The 24,434-nt window shown below is 47.1% G+C and overlaps 1 protein-coding gene across 7 annotated transcripts in view; it reads right to left on the reverse strand.

The window, feature by feature from the left end:
• SPO11 (SPO11 initiator of meiotic double strand breaks) overlaps nucleotides 1-24,434 on the reverse strand; it is a 322,526-nt gene that overhangs the window by 108,223 nt on the left and 189,869 nt on the right. For 6 of the 7 annotated variants that reach the window (XM_066978359.1, XM_066978361.1, XM_066978360.1 and 3 more), the window contains 2 exons: nucleotides 19,730-19,859; nucleotides 10,030-10,135 (listed from right to left, as the gene is read on the reverse strand). The gene's annotated coding sequence lies outside the window, so the exon portion shown is untranslated. The remainder of the gene's footprint in view (nucleotides 1-10,029; nucleotides 10,136-19,729; nucleotides 19,860-24,434) is intronic. The other variant, XM_048072574.2, reaches the window with a different exon arrangement.

Consider the following 24,434-nt stretch of genomic DNA (forward strand, 5'->3'; position numbering starts at 1 on the left):
TGAATATTTTAGGATTTACTGCTGCAGAAACTCTCCAGTGTCACCTTTCTCCCCTTTTATTGCTCAGCCATAATCTTAAATTCAGCTGAAAACAAAGAGCTGTCTGTAGACAGCTAATCCCAAAGACAGAGCTTTGTGTGAAACTTGGAGGGAAGAAAAGAAATAAAAAAAGAAATCACTGAGAGGGATTGGCTGGAAACACAAATATTTTTGGCTAATTTTTCCTAGTATTCTTCAGCCCTGGCTAAGGGCTGAATTAAATAGCTCCTCCTTTGCCCTGGCCCACTCCCACACCACATATTCATCAAAGCAGATAATTCAACAAACAAAAGAAATTGAAAACACAAGCCGCGGTGGAAAGTCCTGTGCTTTACCCACTGCAGGTGCAGGAGGCTGCAGTCAGGGCTGGGCAGGAGGCTTTCACTTCGCGCACGCAAGGATTATCCACCAGCTCGGCGCTGAAATCCAGGTCTGATAATGCTGAAGTAATGCTAATAATTACGCAGCAAAGCCAGCCTGTAACCCAAATCCTGCTTGCACTCAGAGAGTGCCTGCGGTGCCCCGCGAGGTGCTGGGTTTGTACCTGCCTGGGTGCGCTGTGCAGTCCCAGGTGTCCCCTGCGCACTGGGGACCTGCTCCTGCAGGGCCATGCCTTGGAGCCGGGGCGATATAAGTCCCAGCTGCTCGGCAGCTTGCAGAATTACCAGCTGGGTTGATTTATACAGGCTCTGACCCAAGTCTTTCTCAGACTGGTGCACCCTAAGGTAGGGGACTTTCCACCGGGGGCAGTTGAACAGCTCCTATTGTTGGAGCATCCTGAAAAGCACTTACTGCCTTCCAGCTGTGCCTTTGCTAAACCAAGAAGTGCTACCCTCTGGTAGCATTGCATTCCCACAGGTACGGGGAGACAGAGTGTTACTTTTTAAGGTTGAAATTAATTCCTGAACCACTTCTGCTTTTCATGTAGTAACAAAAGCAAAGCACTGGAGATACTGAGGTTATCCCTAAACAGAGACTACACTGCACACATGAAATCAGAGACCTTCATTTCAGTTTGGGAAACACATCAAACGAGGAATTTCTCCACAGAACAGCGCACAGTGTATTCCTCCTGGCTGTACAGCACTGCCTCCCAGCACTGCTGCCCACCTACTCCAGGAAATTAAAATGAGAAAGACCCAGAAAACAAGTCAAAACAGATGGAAGTTAGATAAATACATAAACAACACTTGTATCTCCTGTTATATTGCTACAGTGTGCATGCATACACAAAAATGGGTCTTATTTTCCGCTCAGGTTTTAATCAGTCAGCAATTACCCATATTGTGGATGCTGAGTGGAAAGCAGAGTTGCCCTCAGGCAGCCCATTTTACCTCAAAGGGTATATACGAGCTCTATACATGCACATGCTGCAGAGAGAGACTTTCCAAAGCAGGAATCCCCCATTTGCCAAGCACAAGGCTCAGCCTCCTGGACCCCAGAGAAACATATAGACCTGGTCTGGGATGACTCCAGTCCCCTTTTGATGCTTACAACTCAATTTTCCAATCACTGTCCAGGACAGCTTGTGAAACCAAAGAAGAGACGACGAAGGCTTTATTGGGAGCCTTTCTGCTCACTGCAAACTGCAGGACGTTGTTTTACAGGCCGTGCCTCTTTGATATATGACACATGCTGCCGTGTGGGTGCTTACCTGTTAAACTGTTTTGATTTGTCCTTTTTCTTTCTTGTCTGCATATGGTTTGTGTCTATGTATACTTTGCTAATCTCTTGTGGCAGATTTTAAATAGACAAACTGCTTTGGACTATGCTGTTTTTGGTATACTGTTCCTTATTGGTACCTTGTAATGAAAAGAATCCAAGTGACATCTGAAAAGATATATTCCCTGCCCTATAGGTATAATTGACTCTTTCAGAACTAAAAATATTAATACACAACATACAGATCTCTGCAGATGATGTACTTGAACAAAGCACTTCCAATTGTCCTAGTGATGAGAGAGTAAATGATGAGTGCGCTATTACAACATTTATCTGAAAATATCAAAGCAATATGCAAACCCAAGATTAAAAACTGAGGCAGAATCTGCAAGCTGTGTAGCATTAAGTCAATAACGTTAAATGAACATTCACAATCACAGCAGAACATCTCAACAGCCTTCAAAGGATAAAGATTGGCAGCCCTGTGCTGAAGACAAGGAGTTGAGATGCAGTGGCAGGACCTTGGAAACCACCACCTTACCCAGCAGGCAGCTGAGCTGTGCTCGTTTATAGCCCCTGAGAATGTACAGCAATCAAAACAGTTGGGCAATGTTATGTGAGAGAGGAAACAGGAAAAGATGCTAAGCATTGCTTTTGTGATTCGTCCATCACCCTGCCTTTCCTCAGCGGACTTTTCCCAGGGATGGGAAGCGCTGCCTGCTGCCCTGTGGCTGGGAGAGGCACAGCAGCAGCACGTGTGGCTTGAGCAGAGAAATATCACTGCTCTTTGAGGGTGGCTTTAGCCTCTCCAAAGGGATCACCCTTACCTCCATACAAGAACCAACATGCAGAGTTTTAGGCACCTCATACCCATCCCTGCCCAGGCAGGACTGCAAGGACCAGAGATGATCTCTAGCACCACTGCGCAGCTTTTCAGGACTGCGAGCAGCTCAGAGCACAGACTATCTCTGATGGAGACCAGATAACAGCTAATTAAACTTTAATGAAGCTCTGCCCTCAGCTTTGGAGACTGCAGCTGCTGCGGGTTAATACAGGAGCAGGGAAGGAGGCTGTCAAACACTCCTGCTGGGGCACGGAGGTGCTGGGGGCAGCTGGGGAAACATCGCCCAGCCCCGGTATTTTTTTCTGCAGCTTTATTCACCCGAGCAGGATGGTGCAAAGTCTGGTGCTGCACACTGGGGAACAGCTCACATTGGCCCCTGCTGTGGCTGGGAGCAGGGAGCCCCAGCTGCGGGGTGTCCCTGTGTTCCCATGCGTGCGGTGGCAGCCTGGCACAGCCCCACACCCGTGGGGACAGCTTACCCCAGCACCACTGGAACAGAGCTGCTAAGCCCTGGCCTCAGGAAATCCTGATTTCCAGGAATAAGTGTCTCTTTCGTCTTAAAGGCTGGGCCTTCCCAACAGTTTAAACCGAGAGGACCACATAATCCTGTTTTTCTGTATGTTTGTAACCTAGGGACAATGTGTAATCCCACTGCAATCACTTCAGAATTCTTGGAGGAGCACCAAGTGATGCTGTTATTGTTGTCGCCAGCAGAATGAGAACTGGTGAGCAGCGTCCCAAGGGGACGAATAAGAAGGGAAGGATCAAACCCCCTCACACAGCTCCCACTGGTGTTCCTCCTTACGTCACCTTTTATATTGGAAAGTCGGGCAGGAATAAGTGTTTTGATCTCATGTTGTTGTGAGATCTCCCCCATGGTGCAAATCTTTAGCTCCTTTGAACTTTTCAAAACTTCAATTGCTTTTTCTGGTTGCCAGAGCTAGACCTAGCATTGGAGGCAGCATTGCTGGGCTATCAGAATGAACGTTTCAGTACTTGGGGGTGAGAAATCCTTTACCAAATGCCTTAAATTGAATTGGGTCCAACAGTTCTTGCCTTATGGAGACATCCTGAAGTGGAATAATTTCACCCTGCTCACAAAGTTAGGGCTGCCTGTACTTGCTGCCATCAGAAGCGTGGCTGCTACAGACACGCTCCCTGAAGGCACCCCGAATTCAGTGACACTTGCTGTGTGCGGGTGGCAGTCTCCCTGCTCCCTGCCTCTCCCTGTGCCACCCCACACAGGTCCCTCTGGCCAGAATCTGTCACTTTGTCACCGAGATCTCCAGGCACCTGCAGGAGGGCAGCAGGGAATTAGTGCCTCTGCCAGAGCAAGGAGCGCTCCCAGCCCCTGCGAAACCCCGGAGCAGAGCAGAAGAGCCGGGGAGCCTTGCCCTCAAAGCCCCCTGCTCAGCAGCGCCCAGACACACCACCTTTATCTGCCCACCCTCCTGCTGCAAGCACGGCGCCGTGTCGCGAAGGCAGCCCGGTTCTCGCCCTGGGCTGCGTGGGGATGGGGCTGCTGACCCCTGCCGGCGGAAAGGAAAGGAAAGGAAAGGAAAGGAAAGGAAAGGAAAGGAAAGGAAAGGAAAGGAAAGGAAAGGAAAGGAAAGGAAAGGAAAGGAAAGGAAAGGAAAGGAAAGGAAAGGAAAGGAAAGGAAAGGAAAGGAAAGGAAAGGAAAGGAGGAAAGGAAAGGAAAGGAAAGGAAAGGAAAGGAAAGGAAAGGAAAGGAAAGGAAAGGAAAGGAAAGGAAAGGAAAGGAAAGGAGGAAAGGAAAGGAAAGGAAAGGAAAGGAAAGGAAAGGAAAAGGAAAGGAAAGGAAAGGAAAGGAAAGGAAAGGAAAGGAAAGGAAAGGAAAGGAAAGGAAAGGAAAGGAAAAGGAAAGGAAAGGAAAGGAAAGGAAAGGAAAGGAAAGGAAAGGAAAGGAAAGGAAAGGAAAGGAAAGGAAAGGAAAGGAAAGGAAAGGAAGGAAAGGAAAGGAAAGGAAAGGAAAGGAAAGGAAAGGAAAGGAAAGGAAAGGAAAGGAAAGGAAAGGAAAGGAAAGGAAAGGAAAGGAAAGGAAAGGAAAGGAAAGGAAAGGAAAGGAAAGGAAAGGAAAGGAAAGGAAAGGAAAGGAAAGGAAAGGAAAGGAAAGGAAAGGTCAAGAAGAGATCTTAGTGAGGAGGGGTGAGGAGAGTGGCAGAGCTTAGAAATAGGGACAAATCAAGGCCGAACCAGTGCTCTGTTGCCCCTGCCATACCAACCCCGTACTAACCCCTCCTGCTCCTTCTTCCCTCCAGCCTACACGTATTGCGCTCAGCAAACTTTTTTAAAAAAGAAACATGGTCGGGATTATCTTTAAATGTGTTCACTAAGCTCTTCAGTGAGCCGGGTCTGTTTGCACTAGCAGGTTTCTCTAAATTATCCTACAAGAACAAAGCCACCCCAACCATTCGTAGTCTTGTGTGGTGCAGATGAGGGACAGGCGGGTGATGATGGCGGTGCCATGTGGCCGAGAGCGAACCAGCTGCCCAGGATCAGACCCACTCTTGGGAAGCAAAACCCCATGAAGGCACAGACACTAACAGCAGCTCTGTTATCCTCTGATAACCTGATATCCTCTTGCTCCTGCAAGAACCCACAGGTACGGCGCTCTGGGCAGAGCTGCAAGTGGTGGGAGCGGCCACACACACCTGCCCCGAACCCTGCCCGGGGCACAAGGCCCAGACAACCACCTCTCGGCCAGGGGAGGACCTGCAGAAGCAGCGCCAGGCTGCCAGACTTCAGCCAAGTGTTTGTGACTTGCCTTCTAAGAACACTTTCCAGGTACTCCACTTTGGCAGCCCAAGTCACCTTCCGCGACATTTCTCTGCTGTGCCCACCACCGGGATGGAGACTGTGCCTGTGCATCCTGGAGGGGAGCTGCGTATGCTGGTTAGATCACACAGAAATGCTAAATTAATTTGGCATACAGCGTGTCCCCTGCATTAACAGAGGCTAGCCAGAAACAATTACGGAACCAGCAACTTAGCTAGTCCCTCTATTAGTGGTCCTGCTTTAATTAAATATAATTACATTTTATACAGGTACATTTAAATGCGTGCCTATAGCCTGCCTAAACTTTGCCATCACACTCACACAATTTCTGAACTCATTTAGGGTACAAAACTGGCCCACGGGCCCTCTCTTTTAGGCTGCTTGTCTCTCCAGCTCCCTGATGTTTTCACCTGCATCTACAGGCCGTACCTGGACGCCAGCTTTACCTGCTGCCAACACTGATGCTGGCAGGGAGACTGGGGGGGAGCAAACAGGGCTCGCTTTGGGACCTCACGCCGTACCCCAGGGCTCTGGGACCTGTGCCTGGGACGACCCTAGAGGGGGGCAAGGCCTTCCCAAATATGCTGAAGCCTTAAACAAGCGACGTGCGGTTTTTCCGCAGGCTGCAGGGTGCGGTATAAGCGGGGAAGGGGACAGGGCAGGGCGGGCAGGGGACGCAGGTCCGCGGGCTGCGGGCAGGGGGAGCTCACGGTGCGCTGCTGGCGGCCGCGTGGCTGCAGCCGCGGCTCCTCGCTCCTCGGCACCACGCGGGTTTCGCAACCCAAGTAGCGCAGCCCCTGGTGCAGCACGCACGGTGCCCAGCGCTCGCAGAAGCTACCAAAGCCGGAGTAAACCCAAGCGAGGCCGGCTTAGCCTGGCGCGGGTGCGCGCCGAGCCATCTCACCCCCCGTGGGTGCTGATTGCCGGCGTCTGGGGAGCAGCAGCCGGCCCCCCGCCGGCCGGGGGCTCCTCCTGCTGTGCCCCGTGCAAGGTGGTGGCAAGCAGTGCCCCGGTGGGCTCGCAGCGACGGGACCGGCCGGCTCGCTTTGCTCCCGGTCTTCCCCAACGAGATGGGCACGGGCTGGCTACGAGCTGCACGTCCACGGGACCACGGGACTTCTGTGGTTTGCTTCGTGTGTCAGAATAAAGCGAAAACTTGATTTCAGAGATCAGCAGTGCGAACCATTCCTTGGCACGGAGGAATACCTGCAGGCCGACACTGCCTCTGTGACATCTGTGGGGTTACGAAAGGGTTCTTTGCTGGTTTTTCTCTTCACCTGCTTTACCGAGGGTGTCTGGTTAGCGCTTTCTGAGACAAACGTGGCCTTGTTCACTCAGCAGTAGTTCCTTGGCGTTGGCAGATATATCAGGCAAATACTTGAGAAGATTCGTACCAGCTACTCCTGAGTTAATGAAATAATAGCACGAGGATCAGTTATCTCGCTCGGTGCCTTTCCAAACACATCCTTCAGAAGAATAACTGCTGCGGTGCTGATCCAGCATTTCCAAAATATTAACATTCTTATTTTAGCATCACAGAAGCTTAATTGCTGAGCAAGTATAAACAAGGAGTTCCAGTTACAAAATTCTTTCAAACGCATAGGAACCATCCCCATTTTTTTTAATTACATTTTATTGCCCTCATTTTGAAAATGCTAAAAAGACAGTGGCTCCCACCACGAAGCTCTGCATTGCAGAGCACTACGAGGAGCGTTGGGCGATGGTCTCGATGAGATGAGATCTCGAGCAGATCTCTGATCTGCTGCATGACAGCATGGGATAAATCTTTGCTGTTTCGCACATTTGCAGTATCTCACCACAACACAACGGCCTAACCCGTACTCAGATTTTCGGCACAAAAAATGTCTTCACTTGCTCATTTCTCAAGTCCATCTCAGTTTTCCATCCTGAGCCAACGCAAGCCCACCCCACCCAGTCCCAGAACACACAAGGATTATTCCGAGCCTGGGGCAGAGGAAAGAGCTGAATGTGCTCGGAGTCCCAGGCACAAGCGTGAGCCATGCTGGCTGTGCTCCGTGCCCACAGGACTGCAACACCAGCACCATGGTGGGGACACGTGCGCAGGAACGGGTCTCTGCACCCGCTTCTGCTCTGTGGCAGCTGTATCTCAGCTCTGCTATCAGGAGCTTTTGGTTCCTGCTGTGCTGAATGGCAGGGGCTGAAAGGGGATCTTGTTTTCCATCCCGGCGTGAACAAGGCAGTTCCCTTAGCCCAGTGATTTAGTGCTCCCCAGAGGTGTGGGTGATGTGATGCCCGAGCAGCTTCAGGCTGCCGCCGCTGGGTACAGCAGCCCAGCTACCCCTGCCGCCACTCAGCACTGTGCCCTGCGTGAGGGGGGCATCCTGGCTGCGTTTCTGTGTAACCACGTGCCTGGCAGGGGAGAGAAAGGAGCCAAATCTCAGCAGCTTCCATGGTACGGCCATCTGCACCAAGGCTGTGGGCCATCCCGTTTCCTCCATCCTCCACAATTGCCCCCAGCCCCAGCAAAAACCACCAGGAAGCCCTTTCCTCCCAGTCATGCTGGGCTTCTCCTCCACCTCTTTCACGTACCAAGGTGAGCTTTCCCTCCTCATTTCCAAACCTCTGCCTAACTTGGTGAGCCTTTCCCTCTCCCTCCTATCCCGAGTTCACCCCTGCCTGCTTCTGCTGCCTCCGCCACCCGTGCTGTACTTCTCCTTGTTTTCACTCTATTCCCGTTGCCTGGGATAACCTTCTTATCAAAATGCAACAAGCTGTCTCCAGCTCCTTTACAAACCATATGAATATCCACCTGTTCCCTTGACAGTAACCATATGCCTCTCTGTATTTGTTCTGGAGCGTGGGAGGCTGCTTTGCGCGATTTGGGCAAGATCCAGCTCCTACTGAAATCAAGGAAAAAACTTCCCATTGATTCCGTGGCACTTGTACCAAAGCCTCAGCCTGTAAATTTAATGGGATGCTTTCCTCATGCTTCATTCCTGCAGTGCATCACACACATTTAGGACTCTACTGAATTAGCCAGTAACGATTATCACTTAATTACAATGACACAATGCCAGCCGAAGAGATAACACTGCTGTTACCATCTCCGAAGGGCAGCACCAAATTGTGTATAAAAAAAACCCTTTATACGGCAGTGTGTAAAACACAGCATGCAAGGAATTACAGGCACCTAATGACAGAGACTTCAGCTGGGGACGAGTCTCCCAAGTCTAGCTCTCCTTGGTGATGTGAGTGCAGAAGCTATCTCATTATCAAAAGAAATCTGTCAACACTATTTGTGCAGAATCATAAACATAATAAATCCTGCCAGCTCCTCTGTGAACTGGCTATTTATTGCATCCATCTCTGAGGCTTTTTGATACTGGAGCTGGAGGCTGCAAACATAAATACTGAAATGATGTGTTGCATATGCCGCAGCTTAATTTACTAGGTTGGATTTGAGGCTTCATTTCAGAAGACCCTCAGCATCTCGCCTCCAGGCCCCCTGCACAGCCCAGGAGATAACACAATGACCCCACAAACCACAGCCAGCCTCCCTTGCACTCGCGTGAGTCAAAATGACGGGGGGGGGGGGAGTGTGGGTGTGAGCACAGACAGAGCAGGCACCTCCCCAGGCAGTGCTGGACCAGCACCAGGGGTGAAGACCAAAAACCCAACCCAGAGCCACCTCCAGGCAGTTCATCCAAGCCGCCTGAGCAGTGAGGCTGTGGAAAACAGGTCCCACCCTCACCGCCCGGTACTGGTGGTGGCAGGAGAGTTCACAGCGTGCCTCCCGGTCAGTCTGCAATGCGGGACCCACAGCCATGCCCTCACCTCAACCCTGTCAACCTGGCAGCTGATTTGAGGTACCGCTTGTATCTCTCTTAGCTGGAACGTAGGATTGATCAGAGAGGACACAGTGCACCTCTACTTGTGGGACAGTGGATCCCAATGCTGGCCCTGTATTTCTGTTATTTCTTTCCTTGTAGAAGATGCTGCCTGAAAAATCATCCCCCAAACACCTAACAAATTTCAGCAGCAACAGAAATACTAGTTTTCTGGTTCTAGTGAGAAAATCAAACGTATTCACTCTGGTTTTATCTGAAAGGCCCTCCTTTCTCCCTCCTTTCCCCACAGTTTTTCCCTGCCACCCCTAACCTGAATAAAACAAGTTATAACACCTAGCTGACGTATCACAGAAGCAACCTTTCTGGTTATGCTTCATGCACGAAAACATCATTGCCTCTGTTATTGTCTGAAGAGGCCTTTGCCTCAAAGGCACCAATTTTTGTGACATATTCAGGAGTGAGACCCATGCTGTAGGAGGGTGGGGATGAGGTGCTGCTGGTGGGCATAGCCCAAGTTCCTGCTGCAGCATCCCAGCAAGGACCTCACCGCCTTCCCAAGGAGCTCTCCTTTCTGCCGTGCTCTCCTCTTCCTTATCACAGAGAGCACTTCTCTCTTGGCTAGCTTTTCATGTCCTAATTTCCATTTTGGCTTTGTTTCCTCTCTCTCTGACACACTGCTGTTAGTCAGGGGACTGCCTCTAATTTGTGTTGCACTCACCAAGGTGCATGTCAGAGTATTTGTGCCACCGTGCAAACAGAAGGCAGTATCGCCACATATTATAATGCCTGAAGGAACCCATAGGAAAGACCTTGCACGAAGTCTTTTGCAAAGTATAGAAAGTATCAGGTCTACTTACATGCATTCAACAGTAAGTTACATATCAGCTAAAGGAACTGAGGATGATGCGAGCTGAGTTTGTCTTTATATCCCTTTTTCAGAAAAGTGGTGTCTGCTTGAGAAACCTGAAAGAACACAGAATTTCAACAAACAGTTCTGGGGAGTCAGTCTGCATCCTTCCTGAAGTAGTATTTTTTTTAATGAGAAATTTCTTCTTTGCTTTTGCCACTGCTGCCTGGCACCTTCCCTGCTTGAAAAATAAGGAGGGAGTTCGGCAAAGCATAGGGAGATAACCTGAATAAGGCACGGGGCTTTCATGTTGCCCTGTTTTATTTAAAGTCACTCGTGTTTGGGGGCTCAGTTTGACACACCTGAAAGAGTCTGTGTGTGTAAGGTATAGAGAGGATGCACTGGTTTTGATAAGGCAAGGATTGCTTGAACTTCTGCTGCAGCTGGAATAAAATCTGACAACACATTTAAACATTTAGTAAATTTACACTAAAAAATAAATAAATAAGCAAAGCAAAAGTCCACATCATTGTATTTTTTTTTTCTTAGGCAGGAAGGAGAATCAAAACTTCCAACCAAAGCAGGCAGTGCTGAAGTTTAGCTACATGATATTTAAACCTTCATCTCCAATAGCCAGGGATATCTGCACTTCTATGCCTAAAAAGCACAGACTGGTCGGGAGAAACGCCAGCTGGACGGTACGTGGTGCACAACTGGCTTGTGCATGTAGGCTGAATAAACAATTATTGACTCGGCTTGTGCAGCGCATTCAAGGGACGTTATTAACTGCACCAGAAAAATCAGTCAGGCAGATTCATATGCAGGGCTGAGTTTTTCCTCAGAATCTGTCCTGCTCCCCATCCCATTCAGCACAGCGAAAACTGCCAAAATTTGCAGTTATTCAGTTTATATACATATGTACGTATAAACATATACATATAAACCTCCTTTCTAGCTGTAATAAAGTGGTTAAGTGGAATTTAAACCATTACTGTAACTTTTCAGATTCCCTAGAAAATCTGAAATGGGATGTATAGCACCTCAAATGTGGTTTTTATTATTATTGAGTGAAATATGGCATACAAGGTTGTTCCTAAAACAAAATAAATTAGAGATTTATCTCAAATAATTGGTGTAATTGGTAACTTATTTGCTTTCTCTGGCAATTTCCAAGTCACAAGAGCACGGTCTCTATTTTTCCTTTTTATAGATCTATTTATTACATTCCAATCTACATTAGATCTTCCTGAAAGTTCAAAATATTAGATCTAAAATAATGAGTCTCCCAAAGATTTTCTGTAATCAGTTCAATCCTGCCTGTGGTCAGAGCGGAGGACTGGGAGCCAGGAATTCTTAAAGTCTTAATCAGAGCTCTGCCAGTAATTTGCTGAATTACAATTAGTTCAAATCTTTCAAGTTGTGCTTAATTTAGAGTCCCAACAGTATTGAACTGTCTTATGGAAGATCTAAGGATGAAACTGAGCCCCATATTAACAAGGACAAATTTTGCCACTGCCCTGTCTGGGATGAGGATTTCACCTAGTCTGGAGGTGTTGTGCTTTGTGAACAATGAGGAGGATGCTCTCTGCCAGCTCCTGAAATGGCCTCAGCAACGCTGAGATACCCCAGGATGCTGAGCTTCATTCTGGGAGCTCAGAAATGAACTGGCACTCCCCAGCACCTTTGTAAAGCCTATATTTGTAAAATACTGGAAAAGCTTTTAATTTTGTTAAATGCCCACAAACTGTTGTGTGTTTACTTTTTTTTTTTTTTTTCTTAATAGAAATGAATTAAGTACAAAAGTAGAAGGTTTCACGGACTAATTGGCCTTTTGGTACCAAATTTTCACTTTACACGAAGTCCCTGCTGTTTGGTCACATAGGGCACGCCTTGGTTCCTCTCACCTTCACAGCTTTCTAACCTCCTTCCCGTTGCTGTTTCCCTACAAATACAGTCAAAGGGCTGGTCCTGGATTCACATGAAAAAAGGTCAGCTCCAAGGATGATTTTTAAAGACAGAAGTGTCTTCCTCAGTCCAAAGACAGGCCTGTGAGGGCAGGCCAGGCGGACTGTAGTGTTGGCAACTAGACATCGTGCCCACGGAGGGCAGAAGAGATGCGTCCTCCCTCTCCTGCCCCAGAAAACTTGCACAGCATCTAAACCTCACAGCCTGAGCTCGGGCTTAGGATTCATCCAGTGCCTGTAAGTAAGATGTCAATGTCACTCTGTCAACAAATCTAAAAGCAAAGTCCCCTGCAGACCTGTAACATCAAAACAGCAGACAAATGCCTGAGACAGATTATGCATGAATACAGCGACAAGTCCGCAGCCGCTGCATTGTCCAACTCTGTCTATTCCCAGTGTCTGAGGACGAGTGGCAAAGAGAATGCATTTAACAAGAAGAAAAAGACATTAAACATCAAACATCCCTTTGCTTCTGACAATTAATTGAGAAGAAAACCTCATAATCAGTTGCAGATTTGTCTCCCTGTAGCTAGCGTGACTCTGCTCAATTATCACGCTGCAGTCCGGACCGAGGAGCTTGGTTCTCAGCTTTGTAGTCCATGGGGACAGGGAGGCAGTGGGCAGAGCTGAAAGGTTAAAGGTGGCAGGGGGAGGGCGCCAGGGGTGTCACTGTCTCTGTGTTAGCCGTAAATAATAGAAACCAGTGTGGTCTTCGGCTTACAGTCCAGCTTGAAACGCACACGGGGTGAGGGGCTGTCAGCAAGGTGCTGGGAATGTGTGTGCAGAAACCTGCCCTACACTGAGGGAGGTCTACGCCCGCAGGGAGCTCTATGTTGATAAGCAAAGACATCTCAAGGACACTGCGTATGAAGATGCTGCCCCTGCTTTCCATTCCCTCTGCAGTCCTAGTGCCACTAAGTGCCCATCAGTCTCCAATGGACAACAGCCCTGTATGAAAAAGTCACAGCCATTTACTGGTGGCCTTCCCCGGCATTGTCCTCTGCCACATCTGGAGGAAACGACCCCAGCCCCTGCCAGCCCCTAATCTCTCCCTCTCTTCCCAGCTGAGTTTGCAAAGACTTATTTCCAAGCTAGCTCAGCTGATTTGGGGTGGGATGGTTGGGGCAGCCATCAGATCCTTAGAAGGATGCACTGCTCTCTGGCGGGGAGGAAGGCTGGGGCACACTCTTCTTCCTCGAGCACAGCCAGGGTCACTCTTATGGGGTGAATCGCCCACAATTGTGCCTTACACCACGCAGCAGAGGCATTAAGGAAACTATGAAATGCTGTTGAAGTTAAAGCTGGTTGATTCCCTCATGTTAGCAGCAAAAGCAATTCCTGCAGCTGCAGCCTTGGCCACTCCCCTGTTACAGCAGAGACCAAGCACAGCCCTGATTGCCTTAACGCCGTGATGTAAAATGGGTAAAACAAATCAATCACTCGGAGATACTTAGACCTCATCTACGTTTGCCCCTGGAGTAAAATAAAAGCATCAGTGCCCTGACCTTTCTCCCACGTGAGCTTGTTTCTTTACACTCCAGAATTAAGCCGCTGAACAAGGGGTCCCTGGCACACGCAGAAATTGATGGCATTGGAAAGGGTTCAGGAGAGCTCTGGACCTGGGCCGAGGAGCAGTGGGAACCAGTGGTGCTGATCTTTTCCAGGGCAGATTCTGAAAAGACCTGGCTGGAACCCAAGCAAGAGAAGAAAGGCAGATGTGCCCTGGCCTTCCTGACACTCTGGGTCTTCCCTCAGTCCAGGGGTTACATTCGCTACCACCTGAAAGCAAAACAGCCTTAAAAGCGAGCGTGCAAGTATGCTAATCTCTTAGGACAGCACATGCATAAAAGCAAGTGTTCATATAAATGATACCCCTCACGTCAGGCTGAATTTAATCATCAAAGGAGAAAAAGCACATTTTGTTTGGTCTTTTACTAGTCAAAAATGGCTGGTATTTAATAAGCCCTGGAGCCAGATCTCAGTAGGACAGGCTTTTTATGGGCCAGAGGCACCTACCGTCCCGTCCCTCTCCACACACAGCCACTGACCTATGTCCAGCTGATTTGAATTTACTTCCTAAATCTGATGCTTCTCCCAGTTAGATCAAAAAAAAAAAAAAAAAAAAGAGAGAGAGAGACAGAGAGAAACATGGCATTTCTAGACCACAGTTCTTGGTGTCACTACACATTACTGATAATTTAGGAATGCTACAGAACATCTCAAGTTTAAAGTACTTTCATGGTTCCAATGGAGAGCTAAAACAGATGGGGTTTCAGTGTGACCTTTCAACCCACCAAACACTGTTGACCCAGATTATAGTTCAACAAAGCTGCTCTCGGATTCATGTTACATTTTGGGAGAAACACCAGGGTTACAGTGAGAAGGGAGAGGCTGCTCGGGGGCAGCTCGGATGGCTGGCTCCGAGAGCTGCTGGCTGGGGCTGGCACCTCTGCCCCGCTCCTCGCCTTTATGCCAAGGGAGGTGCTCAGTGCTCGGAGAGAGCCCCGCCGAGCTGTCATAAAATGCTGGGAAAGGAATTCAGGGATGGGAAGAATAACAGCTGGGAGATTTCACTGAGTAATCAAGGAGAGGGTCAAAAATTAGCAAAAAGGGAGGGGTGCTCCAGCCGAAAAGCCGTTTTTTCCAAGCTCAGGCTTCCCGCTAGAAAGCAGGAGCTGCAGACTTGTGGTGGTGTTGAAGAGGGGCCAGGTTTTATCGCAGAGGGGGCTGCGTTTCAGCAGAGGGTGAAGAGATTGCTACAGCCCAGGCGGCTCAGCGGCGGGGCTGGCCAGCCCGAACAATGTGCCCACCCAGGCTGGGTCGCAGCGAGCCCAGCTCGGCTGTCTGAGCCCAGCCGGTTGGGAACTGGAGCAGGACCATAAACCGCCCAGTGCTGTGGCATCCTATTGAAATGGATGAAGTTCCTGTCAATGTGCTATTATTTTAGACATTACAGCACTAAAAATAGTGCTTGTATTTTTTTAGCAAGCTTGTTGTTTTCAGGAGCTCTGAAAATATAAAGGGTTCCATAAGTGCTAAGAACAAGCTTGTGAAATAGTCTCACTGGAATACAAAACCACTTGAAAATACTGTTTGTTACATTTCCCTATGAACCCAACAATAGACTACATTTTGCTCAGACACTGAATTTATTTTACTATAAGAAAATATAGGGGAACCCCCCACAAAACCTAACTAGTTTTTCTCTATTCCAGGCAGCAGCCAGAATCTGGACTCTCACGAAGTGTTTCCGAAATGCTATCACCATGCCAAAAGCTTCTTCCATCTCTTTGTCCGCCAAAATAAAACGTTCCTGCTCCAAACCTTAATTATCTCTGCTTGTAACAACAAAACCAGAAAAACAACTCTTACGTCCTTTGAGTGGAGATCAGCTGCATGAGAAGGACCGGGCTCATCTTAATCCCGGTAAGACTGACATGTGTCCTAATTGTGAAATCCGTACAGCATTTTTCAGAGCGGCTTTTTGCAACTGCTGCCCACGTCTATCACTGCTTGTTGGAGCCCTGCCGGAGCCTCTGCCCCCCAAGCCGCCAGCACCGCAGCCACTGGCGGGGGCAGCTCCAATTCTCCCCGGTCCGGCACGAGGCCGTCGAGCAAAACCTTCGGTACCCGGTGGGGAATTTCCCAACACATCATCCCGGGAGCCCTCGATGCAGAACAAGTAGGAGCTTATCACCGTGTCGCTGTTCTGTAACTGAAATGGGATGATGATGTGCTGGTAGCTGGCCAACATTTTGTGTTGCAACATTTTCCAGATTATAGCAGATGATAAAGGTGCTGCGTTTAATGAGTTTTGTCAACTCAGTTATCGCTTTCACATCGCACGAAGCAAGTTTGGGGCTAGACTTAGCAGCTCTGCAGCCCCTTTCATTCCAAAATTTCAAAGTGATTTGTCCGCATTAATCACATCTCAACGCTGCCTTGTGAAATATCTGTTTGGGCTCCGTAAGAGCATGAGGGCTGGCTGCAGCCACCCCGGCCAAAGGTGTGGGGGGGTAGCGGCTGCCGGGTGAGCAACAGCTGGCGTGGCACAACCCTTCCCTGGACTACGCTCAGCCACCTGAGATCCGTGGGGCAAGAGCACTGCCAGGCACTTTACTATTACTGTGTGTAACACCACTGGATGGATTTTTCTTCCCTGAATTTAGAACCCTCCTAAACTCTCAGCCCTCTCCATGTCTCCTAGCAGGGAGTTTTGTAGTTTAAATACAGAGAGTGTTAAAAAGATTCTGCTTTTCCTGCCTCTGACTCTGCCTTCTCCTCACTTCCTTTGGTTTGCTGCTTTGTTGGAAGAGACATCCCCTGGTCACCTTCCCCACGCCACCCAGGCTTTGGAGACATCTATCCCTTCTAAGTCCTATCTTCTCAAAAGAGAAAGGCCAGACACACAGTCGTGTTTAAATATCCGATTGCTATATATGTGTCAAACTGCCACTGAAACCAATGCTAAGAGAATGTAAAATCCTTGGGGAATGACCCAAAAGGGTTTGCCATCCAGCATGTGCAATGTCAGAAAGCACTCGTCCCAGCTCCCTCTTTCTTGCTCTGACCACCAGGCACGTGCACAGAAATAAGATGTTATGCAGTGAGCAACAAGCCAAGATGTTATACAGTAAGCAACAAGCCTTTCCCGTTGTGTGATGGGAATTAACGAGGCTGACTCTACCTGCCAGATGTGTTCCTTCTCCAGGCTTACTCTGCCCTGTTGGCAGGGGACGTGAGAGGATGGGGAGAGGCACAGATTAGCATTCAAAACTAAGTTTTATATTTAGATGACTATGAATACATACATGTACTCTTTCCTCATCTTCTCACACCACTTATTTTCTGTTTTTAATTACTTTAAAAACTCTAATTTTGAAAGATTATTATTTCTTTAATCAAATTTTTGCCTGCACCCCAAACGCAGGCTTAATGTTACAGCTATGGCTGTAAGTCCAAAGGAGACAGATTTTCTGTCCCCACCCATGAAGAACAGTTGATTCATTTAAAACTGTGCCAAGGCCATATGCAAATCTTCCTAATAGAAGCAGCTGCCGGACTCACAGCCCAGGGGATAAACACAAGTTATGCTCATGCCGCTGCCCCAACTCATGTCCCCAGAATCACATTCAGGTGGATGAAATCGCCGTGAGCTCGCTGCAGCCACGGAGGTAATTGTAAAGGAGAGCTGAAGCCCCTGTACGCCGGGGATGCAGCTCAGGCAGCAGGAGTGCAGCCTGTGTAGGAAAATGTGTAGGAAAATGTGCCTGGGCTCTCCTGCAGCAAACTGGCATTGTCCTCGGGCAGCTGTGCCAGTCTGCAGCACATTAGGGTTTGGCCCATGTTTGCTGTTGAGAAAACAACCTTCCATCTGGATTTCATCCTCCTAAACCCCGTGTGTATATTTTATTTGTGTATATTCTGTAACTGACAGAATGTTTTATACAGTTTTAGGATAGACACTAGGATGATACCTAGGAAAACAGCTCTTTTGTGTTAAATGGAAAAGACAGCCTTTCTGCTTTGCTCTTTTAAAGCTTGTCTGACAAATATCTGGATGAACCTAAGTCAGGGAAAGACCAAGTCAGAACTGATGAAGAGGGGGAGAACCTGGAGAAAATGAAGGTCCCCCTCTCACTGCCCAGTCCAGGAGCCCAGCCTTCCAGCTCCTGCCCACCAAATGCCAGGCCACAGGTCCTGCTTCTCACTTTTAAACAGTAACAGAAATCCTCTTAACTCTGAGCTCCTTTGGTGGAAATCAAACGTCCCTGCTTAGTGGTAGGATGTCAGGTGGCTGCGACTGACTACGCTTCGTCCCCTAGAAAGCATATAAAATCAAGGCATATCACTACACTGCTTCTTTTCTGCTCCTTTCACATCCCCAGTCTTGATCAGTGATCCATGCTTTTTGTTGCCTAAAAACTAGGTTTCCATAACATGTTTTGCTGTGGACAGTTTATCCTTTTATTTTTTTTATTTTTTATTTTTAACAGAAACTGCAGCCAGATCAGGCTCCAGTGCCCCGTAATCTCTTGTTTGTTTATATAGTCCATGAAGGAAAGAGTCCAACAGCAGAACATGTTTGAGAGCATCGCACGTAGTACCCGTTTCACATCCCCAAAACATCACACACTGCTTCTCTGCAGAGCCCGCACCTCCAGGAGGTGGAGTTGCCAATCACAGTCATGGTCCACAGCTTCCCAGCTTGGGTCAAACTGCAGTGACCCGGTCTGCATCAAACCTGGAGCTGTTCTGGAAACAGTTTTCCCCTCTAGCTATTAAAAAAACAAGGGAGAGAGATTTTCCCGTGAGTTTTAAGACTCCAGAATTATTTCAAGGAGCAGCATTTCAAACCAATGACGATGTGCCATATGGTTAGAGTAAGTGTAAGAGTAAGGTTGAATTTCTTGGAAAAGAAACAAACTCCTTTTCAGCTGCAGAGAACCCAAAACCAAAACAGAAACATCCCTCCTTTTCTTTTCTCCTTGTGTCATGTAAATTTGTGGAGGAATATTATCAAAGCGAGACACATTGTGTGAAGTCGTGTTATGTATACTGTTCACAATGGATAATTTATTTTGGGTTAATTGCTCCTGTCCAAGACCCATCACTGTCTGAGTCAGATGCTCCAGATTATGTAATGGTTTGGGAACCTATGTCCGCAGGGCAGAGATCCCCTTTTGGAACACGTATTTCTCCCTCTACGGCTCTCTCATGTCTTAAAGAGGTTAAGGTAGCAGAAGGTTAACAACCCAAAAAGCTCCATTAAGAAATCTGAATATACCAGGTGAAAATATGGTATTCAGTTTAATTCAAGTAATTATTCCAGAAGTGTTTCTTGTGTGCTATCAGTAAATACGTCAGGCAGATGACCGACTTTCTGTTGGAGGGCTGTTTTTCACAGAAGGACAATTAACAGAGGAAAAAAAAACTTGCTCTGAAGCTGTACTGCATCTGATCAGTGCTTAATGTAGAACATTGGTGAGAAAGAGGAGGAAGCATGAAGAAGGTAATTCTCACTCCCTGAGTTTCAGAGCCAGTCCCAGCCAGGACAATGGCTCAGATGCCCCGCTCTGGTGCTGCTCTGCAGCCGTCCTGTAGCAGTGGAGCTTTGCACAAACCTCCCCAGAGGGTGATCTGCTCCCATGAGGGCCAGCTGCAACATTTCCCCGCACTCTTTCCATCACTAAAATGCTACAAAGGGATTCCAAATTCTTACCCAAAGCCTCCACAGTTGAGGTTGAACTTAATGTTCCACTTTGGGTGCAATTTTCAAACCCATCAAATGCTTGAGAAGAGAACAAACATTCACATATGTGTTTTTTTCTTTAAAATTCCTTCCTTCATCTCATTTGAGGACTCTTCTGACCATCACTCTAGACTTCATCTGAGCCTCAGGGCTGCAAAAAGTTGTGCCCAGTTTCAGACTTTGCAATAAGAGTTTTGCTTAGATTTACATTCAACCTCAGAAGATGCAAACCATTTCTACGGCTAATTTAATGAAGGATGATCAGTCAAAGAAATCCTCTTCCCACCTCGAGAAATAATATTATTTAAATGGAAGAAAACTGTTCTTAATTAATAATGAAGTATGAAACATATATAATTTACAATGAAGACACTGGGGAGAAACACTGCCGCATTGTTCCAGCAAGATGATCAATGACATCAAAATACGAGTCTCAGAAATTTGAATTGTTCTAGACTGCAATCGGGAAAAATAAAATGGCTCCACCTACTTACCAGTGAAAAAATATATCTTCTGAAAAAGTCCTCCAATTTTCAGTCATTCTGGACTTTATGCAATATCTTGTGGCTTTTTCTGGTGCTGTTTTTATGATGTTGACAATCAAATCTCCAAGTGACATCAGTACTGGTGGGACAAAAAAGGAAACAAAATGAAACGGTTAGAGCATAGACATTCTGGAAACTCAAAGCAAATAAAAAAAAATCACTGGAAAAAACCATAGTGGATCTTAATTAAGAGCCTGTCTTTATTGTAGCAAAGCAAATCATTAACAGCTTGTGTTTAAATTTCTATCGGTATTTCCTTTCCAAACAGTCAAGGAGCGTAGCTAACAAAATACGCCGTGTGGCCATGCACAAGATAATCATCAGCTTAATTGGACCAAAGTGCATTAACATCTTCTAGCTCGATACCAACAAAAGTCCACCAAAAAATAGCCACATAATTCACCATCTAAACTTCAGCTCTTCCTTGAGCATGAATCACAGGATCCTATAATTGCTCCCCAGTGGCAAAACCACAAGCATGGAAGTAAATGAACCATGATAAGAGTCTCTCATATTAAAAGCATCATAAAAGCCCAAACACAAAGCCTAGCAAGAAGTGCCCTTCTCCACATGGCACAGCTTTGAGCAGGCTGCATTCACCCCCCCGGGTGCAGCCTGTGCTCTTCTGCGCACTGGAATTCGGCCGCTTCGTGACAATATTCCAGACATGGAATTAACACTTCTGAAAGCTTTTAGGGATCAAAGGTTGTCCCCTTCGCAAGTTTTTTCATACCGAGGACATGATGAAGCAGTCTGGCTCTAGTTGGAAAAATAATTCAGATGACACTCGGAGGGCTTGTGGTAAGAGGCGGCGGCTGGGGAGCCGGGACCGAGGTTGGCTTCAGCCTGGCGGCGCGGTCTCCCGGGCAGGCTTTGCCCTCTCACCGATGTGGCCACTGCAGAAGAAGCCTCTGCCCTCCATCTGCAGGGAACAGGGTCTGCTGCTAACACTCCTCAGGGGTCTTACAGATGGAGACCCACGTACCAAAACAGCTCCTGCTTGCCCCGGAGTTAACTCAGACTACAAACGTTACGCGGAGCAATGGGATGCTTGCTAACTGGCACGTAGTCCTCCATCAGAAGCGAGCCAGAGTCGCAGCTCAGAGGCAACCCGCCTTCCCTGGGTGAACCGAAGGGCAGCACCCTCCCTGGGAGTGACAGAAAGTCAGCCCCTAAGCTGTGCAGACAGACAATGATTTTAGTTTAGTTTAGTTTTTATAGGTGACACATCCAGAGCTAAGGGTAGTGTCTCAGTCCCCGTGACAAAATGGGATTGTTGCTGCTCTGTCGCTGCTGGTGATGGTGAAGAGAGCTGCGCTGCTGCTGGCTCCAGCTGGTGGGGGTGTTACACATCCCAATTCCATCCCCTTTGCAGTGGGAAGCCGGCACTATATTTGCAAGACCCTAACTGACCGAGCTGTCCAAGCTCTGTTTTCAGTGGGCTTTCAGGTGTTTCGAAGACCCTTTTGACAGCATGTGCCCAATTCCTTCAGGCACTATCAAAAATGCCGTCTTTCCTGGGGATGGCTGACTAAACAGAAGTTTCAACAATCATGTCATAAATATCTCAAGACAAGCCTGTTGATTCAGTGAAATGTGTGGTTGGCTCCTATTGTAAATGCATTCACAGAAAACCTCACAGTCCGCTGCCACTTGGGATTAGTTGTGAGCAAAAACGAGAAACGTTTGGGGGGTTTTTTAATAACATTTTGATACATTACAAAGTGGCTTTTCTTTTAATTTTATACCACATCGTTTGAGATGACATGAAGCAACATAATTTGTCAAGACAAGATATATAAAAATAAATAAATAAGAAGGGATTAGAAGGAGAGGCGGTTCTGAAAGTTTGTTAGTTGGAAATGGCTCTAATTTAAATCAGAAATGTCTGGATTAGATTATTCTGACAAGCTAAAAGGAGGCAAAATTGTGCTACACATTTATGAAGCAAAAAGGACATGGAGAGAAAGAGATGTCTTCTGGCTGAGCGGGTGGCTCTCCAACCCAGCCGCCTCTGGGTTTGAGTCCAGATCTGATAAAGGCTGGTAGCCCTGAGCAAGCCACTTTAAAACTTCAGATCCATGGGTGAGCCAGGCCATGAACCAGACACGTTCAAATCAGTAACCATCAGAGGGCAGAGGACATCACTTTTACGGTTAAGATGATCTTTCTACTGAATAAAGTCCTAGACTTTGGCAGGCAAATCCAGTTACCGACCACTTCTAGGAAAGGGGAAAGTCTTCCCACTCGGCAAACCTCCCCAGCGTGACATGCAAAGCCCCAGCAGCGACGGGGCAGAGATCCTCCCGACCAAACACAAACCAGCCTCACTGTAGTCAGCCGATCAACCACAAATCAAACTAACCCAAGCAGAGCTTTTAATTCTAGCAAAGAACAAAGTCAAATATTTCCAGCTGGAGAAGGGGAGATCCGGCTTATCTGACAGTTCAGGGAGCAGCTTATTTAACCGAAGTGCAAAGTCCCAGGTCCCCATCTGAAACCTGCAGAGCAGAGGCTGAACCAGAGCCCTCCACCCCTCTGCTGTACCGGCCAAGATGTTTGGCAGAGTGGTAGACTAGTATCCTGACCTTTTCTTCCTGAAATTTTCCTAAATTTCACCATCGTGGGTGGAAGTGGCACTGAAACAGATATTTTCTAAGTAAAACTGCACATTTCTAAAAATCAGCATTTCCCCCGGGAGCCTTTTTTAAAATAAAACGAATTATAATATGGAGCTTGTGGAGCACTTTGAAGAAAAACAGTATTATTAAAACAATACTGTTCTAATTCCAATAATTACTATAATAAAACTAAAAGGATTATATGATTATATTCACATTATGGTATTACCTTATGTCTCAAAGGATCCAGCATGAATTTCAAAAAGAAATTATTACAACAGTTCAATCATTTCTTAGCAGCTCTAACCCCCTTGGGCTAGGTGTCAGAGGAAAAAAACAACAACAAAAAAAAAAACAAACAACTCTCCAAAGCCATGAAAGTTTAAAGACCCAGCTTGTCAGAATGACGCCCTCCTTACACATGTATAATTTGTGCTTATGGATAAATGGCAGCGGGATCCTGGCACTGGCATTTTAACTAGGTGAATATAAACACCACCATGCCAAAAAGCAGCCTTATGCTGTGCACAAAAGTAAATTTAACCTCTCAGACAGCACATGAGAAAATTCAGTCCTAACTGTTCTCCCAGTCAGGATTTTTCTTTCTAAGCACTCATGTGAAAGCCTTCTGCGTGATCAAGTTCCTGGGTTTTTCTTTACTTCTCAGGCAGAAAGAATAAGTCCCTCTTGCTGATACTTTAATCTCGGTTCTTTAAAATCCAGATAGGGTGAGCATGAGGTTCAGCCTCCTGCCCCATGCCCTTCAGCTCCTGCAATGCCTCGCCTTACAGCTTGCTTACAGATATATTTCAATTGGTAATATTCAAAATTTCCAAATGGAAAATAGCTGCTGGTATGTGAATATGGCCAAATTGCAGGACAATTTTATTCCCACCAGTCGTTGCCATGCAGTGTGAAATTACAGCTCATATTACTCCATACCATGGCTTGCAGAAATTTGGAATAAAACTTTAAAAATATTAATGTGTATGCAAATGCAGTCTTGCACATAAATCAAGCACGCACACTTCATCTGGTGCTTTGGCTTTATGAAATGATAGATCAAAGCAGAACAAATGAGAAGATGGAGCCCAAATTAACACATTAACTGAAACAGAGCACTCTCAGATCCTGGAAACCACTCTGTCTGGGTGTCACATATCCGATTACATTCCTCATAACTCAAATGACAGAACAGGCTGAGAGAAGCGAGGATGCCTATTCCTACTCATCACCAGCTACTCACATTAATTTTTTTCAGAGTACTAATAATTATCCTTAAAGAAGAACAATTAAAATCCAGTGTAATTGGAAGTCTGGTTATGATTACAGATGAGTCAAACTGCTTTGGAAAACGAACACAGAACTGTTTGGAGCTCTATTGGTATTTTATTAATCATGTCATTAAAATGGATACATAAAGTGGGTGCAGCTATACAGTGGGATCTTCAAAAGCTCTCACTAGCCGCACTCTGCTCCTGGTAAAGTTGGTAGAAGTTTTATTCCTTGAGTTTAATGGGAGCAGGGTTATGCAAGAACTAAGTGTGTTTTTTTTATAACATCCCACCCATCTCGTTCGGAGGCAGCCCTTTCTTTCTGGTGATCCTATAATCCTGAAAGGATTTTGCTGTCCCAACAGCAGACCCGAGACTGGAGGCGCTACAAGGCCTTGAGCCTGGGGATATGGGGCAGGGGAGATCTTCCCATCTTCCTCCATCTATCGGGGACAAGACCCGATAGCAGCTGGGGCTCCGTGTCGTGGAGGGAGGACTCAGCCTGAGCCTGGATGCTGAGCCTGCTGCTGGGGGTAGAGCGCATGAGACTTGTCCTTACAGAGCTGAAGAGTAATGCAGCAATTTGGAGCAGATGGTTAGCATCAGAGAGCTGTTTAAAGAAACAGTGTTGAGAGTAGAGAGCTGAAAAATAACATAACAGGAGATTTATTTGTGGTCGTTGGTTCAGGGCTGTCTAAGAAACATCAGCAGTGGCTGGCACTGTCAATTCATCACAGATAACATGGAACCTTGAACCAA

This window comes from Anser cygnoides, chromosome 16 (genome assembly GCF_040182565.1).
Source record: "Anser cygnoides isolate HZ-2024a breed goose chromosome 16, Taihu_goose_T2T_genome, whole genome shotgun sequence".
Classification (NCBI taxonomy): domain Eukaryota; kingdom Metazoa; phylum Chordata; class Aves; order Anseriformes; family Anatidae; genus Anser; species Anser cygnoides.